The following is a 10,623-nucleotide window of genomic DNA, read 5'->3' as shown; positions in this document are numbered from 1 at the left end:
AAGTACTATCACTTAGTTGATTGATAAAGAGGATTTGATCAACAAGATGTAACAAAAGCACCTAAGGGAAAGGTTGAGTTATGATGTTGTAATGAAGTGCAAGGATCAGTTAAGACAATGGTTAAATGATGTATTGATAACATACTCTAAGATACAGAGGTTGGTCACACTTAGAAACATTAGAAAAATAATTTATAAAAAAGTTGACTACAAAGCTTAAACTAAGTTTATCAGTGGGTGTCGAGCAAGCTAGTTGAAGCCGAGCAAATTTTTAGTTGGAGCTGAGCAAAAAGGAAAATCTAGTGTGTGTCGAGTGATCTTCAGGTGCCAAGTGAAGTTCAAGTGTCAATCATTATAAAATCTTAGTTGGTGCCAAGTGAACTTCAGGTGTCGAGCATCAGTAAAAATGTAGTTGATGTTGAGTAACATGGTATGTTCCAAGCATTAGGATTTCAATAGTGCCAAGCTACTGCATTATTGAAAAATTGAAGATTTACAAAATCTGAGCTGACATAGTTGTTACCTAGAATTATGTGAACTATTTGAAGGGTAAGGATGATGAGCTAGTGGCAAAAAATTCTATGTAAACCATTTTGGAGGGAATTCAAGAGGATTCTTCATGATGTTTCTAGAAGAAACATAATATGGGTTATATACAAGAATCCTACCTAATCCATATGAATTGAAATTAAAGGAGGGAAGAATTGAGAAGGAAAAGAAACTCTAGAACTTCTATTCAAGAATTCATAGACCAAGAAGCAAGAGCTATTGGAGTGCCAAATTGTGAAGTGGATATAAGGGTGTCAAGGAGAAGACATCTGGAAGAAGGAAGAACAGAGCACCGAGACTTTGCTTCTACAAGTGGTCAAGAAGAGATGATTGCACTAGTACATTGAGCATGGAGACTCAAGGAGATTAATCTTGAAAGGAGGGAAAGCTATCAAGAGTTGTAGAGACTAAATGCTAGGTAGATGAAGAAGAGCTGAGAAGTGATTTGAGATTTTCAAGTTGAGTTGTATTCTATAATTAGGTCAAAATCCCTAATTGTTACTCTCTAGAAATTATATCAGTTAGGATAGAAGGAAAATCCTATGGACTTAGATTGTTTTAATAGCCATTTGTAAATCCTTTAATAGGGTGGCATTCCAAGTGAATGTTATGAAGTCCTCTAAATAGGCCCCCTTCTAATAGGGTGGATAAATCTTCTAACAAGTTCACATTTAATAGTGTGTTGTAGCCTTTAACAGGGAAGGCCTTTCACATGGCATCACTTCAGAAGAGTGAGAATTGAGTAGCATGTTACTTGTAATTTTTCCCAAATTGGGTTTCCATGTAAATCACTATGTTATGTTTTGATCTTTTATGTATTATGCTTGCATGTTGATTTACAGTAACTTATTGAATAGGAATATTACAGCTTGGATGAATGTATGGTTGGATGGGCTCACTACACTTAGTGAAAAAGTTTGAATTGGACATGTTGGACCTTGAATAACTAATTTACCCCCCCTCTTAGTTATTCTAAAACATTTCTAACAATTGGTATCAGAGCCATCTGCTGATTTAGTTTCAAGGTACTAGAAGTAGGAAGATCAAGATGTCCAAGAGAGATGTTCCCAAGCTCAACAAAGACAATTTTGTTGCATGGAAAAGTTTGATGAAATTGCACCTTGGATCAAATAGGTGATTATAAAAAAACCTCAATTAGAATAGAAAATGTAGACAAGCTGGACCTCTTATTGTAGATGATTTGTGCAAAAGGAAGGAGCACAATCAAGCAATGTTGGAGATCACCTCTACACTCAGCTATGTAGAATATGATGACATCAAAGATTGTGACACTACATTCAAGATGTGAAAAAGCCTAACAAATATCTATAGAGGAGATACGAACGTCTAGAGAGCAAAGAGAGAAAGTCTCAGAGGAAAGTTTGATGACATGAAAATGGAGGAAGGAGAAAATGCTGCTCAATATGCTGCTAGAATGAAAGAAGTGGTAACTGCAATAAGAAGTCTAGGTAGTCAATTGGAAGAAGAAACTGTCAACAAAAAACACTGAAGAACTTTTCTCCCTATCTATGCTATTAGAGTTTTAGCAATCCAAGAGATAAGGTGTGTACAAGGAAACAAACTAACCTTTGGAGGAATAGTGAGAAGACTTACTCCATTTGAATTGTCCAACTTTGATAACTACAGACCTAAGAACCTTGAATCTACTTTCAAAGCCAAGATGCCAATACAAGACACTAAGGAGGAGACATCAAGCAAGAAAAGAAGAAAAGGAAAACATTCATCTAGTGATAGCAGCACAAATGAGGAAGATGTGGAAGAGCTAGAAGCACTACTAGCTAGGAGATTCCATAGAGGCAAAGATAAATTCAAAGGTAAGCTCCCTATCATATATTTCAATTGTAATGAAGTGGGTCATATTGCTGCAAGGTGTACATAGAAGAAGAACTACAAATAAGGAAACAAGTATAGGAACAAGAGAGAAGATGATATCAAAGACTACAAGGAAAAAGGAAAAATATGCTACATTGTTGAAGAAGACTCTAATGAGAATGATAATGAAGTAGTCTATGTTGCCATGAAGGATGAATCAGATAAAGATGAAGATGAAGCAACAACATTGGTAACCTTTCTGAACAAGAATGACAAATGGATCATAGATAGTGGATGCTCACATCACATGACAGGAGATAAAAGTAAATTCATTACCTTTACTCAATATGATGGAAATAGTGTTAGATTTGGTAATGATGCTCCATGTCAAATCAAAGGAAAAGTCTATTAAACTCACAGAGAAAATTTCATGTGATAATGCTTACTATGTTGAAGGATTGAACTACAACTTGTTTAGTATATCATGGTTACACTAGTACATTTGACCCCATTTTTAGACCAAAAATTTTGACCATCTAATAAAATGGCATCAAATTGGTTGAAATATGCAAGGCAACATATATATATATATATATAATACAAGCCTGTGTTGGTCAAAATTTTGACCAACACGGGCTTACACTGTGTTAAAATAAATAAAAACTTAGTTTGCTGCCTTGATTTCATTCTACACTATGTCAAAATAAATAAAAAATCTTTGCTGCACCCTAATTTCATCAAAAACTCTATTTGCCATGCCCTAATTTTATCAAAAACTCTATTTTCTGTGCCCTAATCAAAGGAAGGAAGGTATGACCCATGGTGAATGCAAGAACCTAACCAGAAAGAAGGATTTTTTCTCGTTCACTCTCAGAAAGGAAGGCAGGACTGGTGGTGAATGCAAGAACCTGGCTAGAAAGAAGGATTGTTCTCTGTTTTGCTATTTCTCGTTCACTCTTAGAAAGAAAGGTAGGATAGATGGTGAATGCAAGAACCCAACCAGAAAGAAGGATTGTTCGGAGAGTAGAGCTTCACCTGGGGGTGAGGATGGGACCATGTAGTTGAGTTGATTAGTTACATGAATAACCTTACAACACTGGAATAATGCCTTACTATGTTGGGTCATGATACTGGCTCACTATGCAACTTGAGCCTACAACCTTGTCGAGATAACAGGGATCACAATGGGACATAGAGTATAGAGGAGAGCTACAATCTTCATATGCTGCATCATATTTTTGTTCTAGATTGGGCCCCTGATGCATTCAAGTATGGAGTTTTCATTTTCAATGCCCAACATGTTTTACATAGAAATAATTAAATTAGTAAATAAATTCAAGGCAAGAATTGTTTTAACATTCAAAATTTTGTATTCTACCATATAATGTAATGTGGCACAAACACAAAGAAAAGGAGACAATGAATGATGTGCCTGCATCAGTTGTCCTTCATGCCTTAGAATTTGAAAACTAGTTAGCAGAAATAACATATACAATTGTCAATATATACAATTTTTGGTTTAAGCCAAGTCAAGAGATGATAATGTCTCAGCTGTACATAGAAAGAGTAACCATGAGACTCTTGGTTGTGTGACGCCAATAAAACCAAAATGGTGACTACTTATTGAACCTAACAATGATGAGTTTTGGCTAACATACAAAATAGAATAAGCCAAAAATTGGCTTAACATATTCTTCTATCAATAAACCCACAAACAACTATTTTTGAGTGATATTCAACCAATTTTTGCTACCTGACTTAAACTATTAGTGCAGATACTAAAGAAATTTCTAGGTATAACTGACATTGTCCAAGATCACAATAAAATATAAACTTTGTTTTTTAGCATTATGCTTGCGATCCAAGAAAAGTGGTTGATCATACATGCTTGCTTCCCAAATCAGTGTACCCAAATTTATCACTTTTCTATAACTAACAATGAAAACAACAAAATCATAATTATGTGTTACTGCTATACTGAATCAATGAACATTGAACAATGTATCTTGAATTTGACACATTTTGCAAATGTCCTTTCTTGATTCTTGATGTTATATATAGCTAAACTTAATTTGAATTATCTTTATAGGTAGTGTTGAAATTTTTAAAGACTGAATGAACAAAGAAAATGGAATTGTTATTACATGAATAATGAACTCTTAAATAGAGTTTACAAATGCTAATGATAACATGAACATCGAAAGAAAAGTTGTCTAAATAAAGACAACATCTAAATAAAGAACTGAATATGCAAACTAAATAAGAAAACAATTGCCACAATAGGGCTTTGTTCAAGTTTTGTTTTATACCTTATTCTGATATCCTTGTACACCAAAAATCTTATCTCCATTGATGTCCTTGATTTTCCACTCATTGGCTATATGTTGTTTTGAAGTACCAGCTACTACATCATGGTATTGCACAACTGCAATTGCTTTTTTCAAAGAATGGTTGTTATACGTTCTCTTGTTTCTACCCATGAGAAACTTTTAACTATTTTCTGCATGAAGAAAGCCAGAGAGGCTTCTTGTGTAATTGATAACCTTTTAAACCAAGGTGATTAGTCAAATATCCTCTCTAGTAAGCATTTGAGTAGCTTGCATAAGGGAAATTTTTTTTCCTTTGGAGGCAAAATTTCACTGGATGTATATTCCTCTTCAGTGTAAATGATTGGAGTTGAGTAGAAAGCATTCACAGGCCTTCTTTGTTCATGTAATGTTTGAGTTTGTTCATCTGTTTGAACCAAACACCTGCACTTTCATCCCCCATAGTCCATATGATCGATATGATTTGTGTGATACTATTTGTCCTGGTCTAATTCATGCTTAACAAAACTATTGACTGTTTGCTCAACATCATAGTCAATATGAAGGGTCAACCTAAATTACAGCTTTTGTCATTGTAATATCAAGGTCAAAGCCATTAGGAGGATTATTAAGGTTAGGAAGCATTTCGATATATATCTGCAGAGGTGATTTGAGGGTCCTATAACTACATCAAATCATTTTTATTGTCCAATGATTTCTTTAATTTGCAATCTCTTGGTAATCAGCTCTTCCAAGAAAAAATAATGGAGAGAATATAACCTTGGGACCTTGTAGATAGGCTTGACCATAGAGTGACTAAAGAGATTATCTGCCACCTAATGACATGTAGTACTCCAAAAACTTCCAAAAAACATCTGTGCAGTAGAGATGCTTGATCTATCATGTCCACATGCAAAGCAGTTGCATTGTCAGGAATGGCTTAAACATTAGACACTAAGCTTAATTCTTACACCAAAAAGTGTTAAATAGTCAAAGTTGATTTTTCCCCCCCCCAAGGTTAAATCTTCTCTTAGTGTGTGATGTTTAAGGGTGGCCACATATTCATGCATGTGAAAACCCCTATTTATGAATTCAAATTGCTCGACAATGTGGTGAGGTATAAATGAAATAATTGAGAGTTACATCCACATAAAAAGGAGCTGCATTGTCATGCATGTGACAACCCCTATTTATGAATTCAGATTTCCTGACAATGTGGTGAGGTATAAATGAAACAATTGAGAAACTCTCACTTCCACACATAAAACCAGAACTTATTCATATCCTACAATGTGGATGAAAGCTAGAGCAACTAGGTGTTGTTTTCTCACCACATTGATTATATTTGAACTTGCAACCTACCCTATTCTTATGGAACGTGTTCTATTCTTTCAGTTGATATCTGTAGTATGGATGTGAATAGGGAAATATGATTGTGATATAATCTCTTCTTTATAAATTATGTGTAGTATTTCCTTTTTCCTTTTTGGGGGGATATTCTACAACATAGTGTCTAGTAGTTTGACTATTTGACATAAATTTGGCCTCTAGGGCTTGTAATCAGCCCTCTCTCATCTCTAAGGGTTTTCTCCACTTGATCTTTTAGTGATATTTTAAGTTAATAAAAATATTTTCTATATATTAAAAAAATGTTAACAGAATTTGTCCTTTGGATTCTTTGTAGGGAGTAAATGGAAGAATATGTGAAAACTCTCTAGCATCTAGAAGTCCTAAGATTATTTCGAAAGCATGCAATTGGAATCTCCCTTTCCAATATAAGTTCCCAATATTCAAAGTTTAGGTTCAATGTCATGGACTTATTTTCTAATAGATTAGAATAAATTAAACACTAATTCTATTCTAGAAAGGAACTCAGGGCCCATTGAAGTAGCAACAATCATTCATAGGAAGTTAATAGGTCACGTAGAAATTGCTTTATTATCATTAATATGTTGGCAACCAAATTGAGATGACTCTGAACCATGAAACAACTAAAAAGAAAAGAAAAAAAGACTATTCAGATTTAAACAAGATTGAACAAACAAAGCTATTACACAATTAAGGCTTAGAGTCTACAATTTCAAGACTGTTCTATATCTTATAGCTAAGTCTGCTCTTCACAAAACATTGGTTGTCTATGATTAACAAGATACCTACCTGTTGAAGTTTTATATAGAAATTATATGCTTTTCAAAAATATTATTTCCTGAGATTTGTTCTTATTTATATCCATCAAGAAATTGCCAAATGATGTAGTTCTTCCACCAAATTTGAACATATCGTACTGTCTATTAATATTTGAAAAGAAATATCTATGTGCGTGTTCTAACTATGTACATATTATTAGGTCTAGGACTAACCAAACTATATAACCATGGAATGATATCAAGGTGTATAGTTGACATGTATGTATAAGTATAATAGATCAATAAAATGATAGTAACTCTAGAAATTGTTTATCATTATTTGTTCTAGAATGTTTTGATATAGTGTACCACTATTCTTCATTTTAGATGTTAAACTACCGATTCACTAAGGTTTCCTTCACAAAATAATTCCAATTATTGAACATGATCCTATCTTATTAGGTTTCTAAATTTGATCAACTGGAAAGGGTAAAAGAATTGAATGCTACTTAAGGTGCATTTAATTGTAATCATTTTCCATAAACTGATTATGAGCCTTATGACCAATGACATCATAAACAATGATTGAAATTTCTGATTTTATTTATAATTTTATGGAGATGGTGAAATTTAGGATAAAATATGTGGCAATTTTTTTTATTAGTTTTGAATTATTGAAGAACATTTGAACTGAGCACCATCTAGATGCCTACAACATGAACATTTTGTTAAACCAGATGCCCTTAGTGCAATTTAAATTTTGTAATAAGCTGTGACTAAGATGTAATGTATTTGATGTGTTATGACTCAGGAACCCCCTCAACTTGATGTACCTTTGCAAATAATCAGAAAAGACACTAATGTGGACAATAAATCCACTGAGCTAGAATGGGATCAATAATAGGTGATTATTGCTTTATTCTTTCAAGCACTTTATTATTTCTTATTTTTTAAACTATGATTGAGAAAATTCTTTTTGACTTTTAATTTAAATATGGAGATACTTTCATTCAAGAGGAGTATTTGTAGCATCCACATAGTCCAAGGGATTGCAATGAATTCAAGTGCCTAATTTTAAACCTAAGAAGTTGAAACTAAATATGAACAATAGGATTAATTGAGAATGCATAAAATTCTAAAACTTGGAGCTTAGATATCAACTTTTGTGTGGACCTTGATGTTATATTCATAATTGTTGACTCTTTTGATTAGGGGTACTAATGAATCCCACTTGATTTCTTCTAAAGGAATGTTAATCTGCATGGAATTTCACAATAGGCTGCCCACAACACAATGTAACCTGATTGCTAATTATCCTCCTCTATGGTGCGTAATAGATGGAAATTAAAGTGGAACAGAGTCCTCCATGAGTGATTAAAGGTTTTCAAATTAATATGAAATAAAGAGATAGAATTCCAAGGGAAATTATAGAGAAGTATGCAGAGAACATTTTTCTTTATTGCGGAAATAGATCGATTATACCTAGATTTTTTTTCTTTGTGTAAATTCGATATGAGTGGAACAGTTCTTGTAAATATAAAAAATACCTTATGTAAAAATGAAAAGGATAAAATTTCCAGGTAAACAAGAGGTTTTAAAGGATGATTAGGGATTCCTTATATTGGAACTATTTAGTTTCACTCCAATAGCAGAGTCTTGTGGAAATTTGTTGTGTTTTTGATCGATTACTTGATAGAATCTAAGGTAGCCTAGTTGATTTTTTAGATTTTGTTTAAGATTTTTGGATATAGTATTGTTTGTAGGTTTATAATCTTTGTGCAGAAGAAACTTATGATCCATGGTACTTTCATGGTCGAGTGGAAGTACTTTCTATGAGAGTGTACATGCTTGGCTTTCTTTTGATTCTCAGAATGTTGCTATGATTCACTATCTAGTGAGTTGAGGTTATTGTGAAATTGGACTGTGGTTGATCATTTTACTATAATAGATATTAATTGAAAGTAATGGCTAGAGGATCTTTATTTGTTGATTACATCTTGAGAACATGTTCTTGAATTTTATAAACTAGTTTTGCATGCTTTTGTGGGATTTCATCTTAAAAGTTAATAGACTAACAAGCATTTCTTTGATTTTAAATTTTAAATATTATGTTTTATTTTACTTTGTAAATTTTGATCAATTTGGTTAGAATTTTTTGCAAGATGGTATTCAGTGAATACTTCTATGCATGTTAGCAAATTGAAATGCATAATGGGATACATTAGGAAGCTATTGATGTTTGAACTTTGAATCTTGGGAGTGACAAGAGGACAATTGTTTCGGTGATAATACGAGTAAATTGTTGATTTTCAAAAATCTCATAATTGTATTGTTGTAGGGATTATATCAATCCATGCAGAGGGAAACTAATACCTATGAAGACTTTGCAGTATTTGATGAATTTGTTTTGATTATGGATAATGTCTCCTTGACATTTTTGGGAGTATGCTTGGCTATATTTTAAGTTTTGTCAATGATTTTAGAATTTATTTTTGGCATTTATATACAAGTTGAGATTCAACATAAGGATCTGGTGCATTTGGACTGGAATGCTGGGAATTTGATGTATTTTACAATGTTTTCCTTTGAGTTCTCACCTATTTTAAAAATCTAATTCTTCATGGCAACAAACATAGGTCTTTTGATAAAATAATCCATGGTCAAGGAGAATCAAACAATCAAATTTCTAAGAGAATTGAAAAATTTGAACTTTTGAAACTTCAAGCTTTAATTCTCGTGATCTTTACTGAGGATTTGTATATCATTAACTGGAACATTTGAGTGTTAGTGCCTAGAGTTATCTATTCTTGAGACTTGAGGTTTGAGGTCACTAACATGTGCTTACCCTTAAAGGCTTGCATGTTTAGTAAAAATTTGATGGGGATTCCTAGCTCAAACCTTGAAATATCAAGAACCTTTGCTGCTTAGCTTTAAGAAGGTATGGGAACATGGGTTTTTTTGATAAAATTTTAAAGTTTTCTTTTTTTCCATGTTGAAAGTTGGCTACTGCAAGGGACTTTAGGACATCTTTGAGATAGCACGGGGATGTTGGGGATGGGCTTGCATCCCCTTGGGATTTCCCAATGAGGAGGATTTCTAGGAGACATACCCCAGGGGCAAGAAGGAGGATGTCCTGTCCATATCCCTAGAACATCCCATTTCACTAGACATAGTATAAAACATTGGAAGGATCAACCTTAAGAAAAATTTCAAAACAGTTCATGTTCAAAGTTTATGCTCATCTATATTTTAGTCTTGATTGACCCAGAACTAGTGAATCTTGGATAATCATTATTCGATTGTAGGAACATGTATTCATTTTCTTATATGTTTTAGGTTAACTTAATGTTCTTAGGATTATTTTGTGTTAAATCTTATTGATACACAATCATTTGGATTGGAATGCTTAGGACTCTAGCTACAATTCTAAAGAGGAATTATTGGAGCTTACTTTCCTGCCTTGAAATCATTCCACCTTTAGCTCTTGACATTGATGCAAAGACCTAGGTGGACTTTTAGTTATTCACAATAAGAGGTACTTTCCTAGTGTTCTCATAACACAATCAAGCTTCTTCATAGGATCACTCTCCTTGATCCAATCAACTCCAAACCTTATCAGAGTGCACATACCATTCTCCTGTGCCACCATAGGCTCTACATATTAGAAATCATCCCATGTCCCTCAAATGGATTCATGAGCAATCTTGTTCAACAACCATCAAATGCCCACAATGCCTCAATAGGCTCCAATCTTGACTTCACTTCAACTAGGTGTTTTTGTCACCTTCACATATCTCAAAAAACTTCAA

The sequence above is a fragment of the Cupressus sempervirens genome, chromosome 6, assembly GCF_028749045.1.
Source record: "Cupressus sempervirens isolate cs-2001-9-10 chromosome 6, ASM2874904v1, whole genome shotgun sequence".
Lineage (NCBI taxonomy): Eukaryota > Viridiplantae > Streptophyta > Pinopsida > Cupressales > Cupressaceae > Cupressus > Cupressus sempervirens.
Note: the sequence above shows the minus strand (reverse complement) of the source record.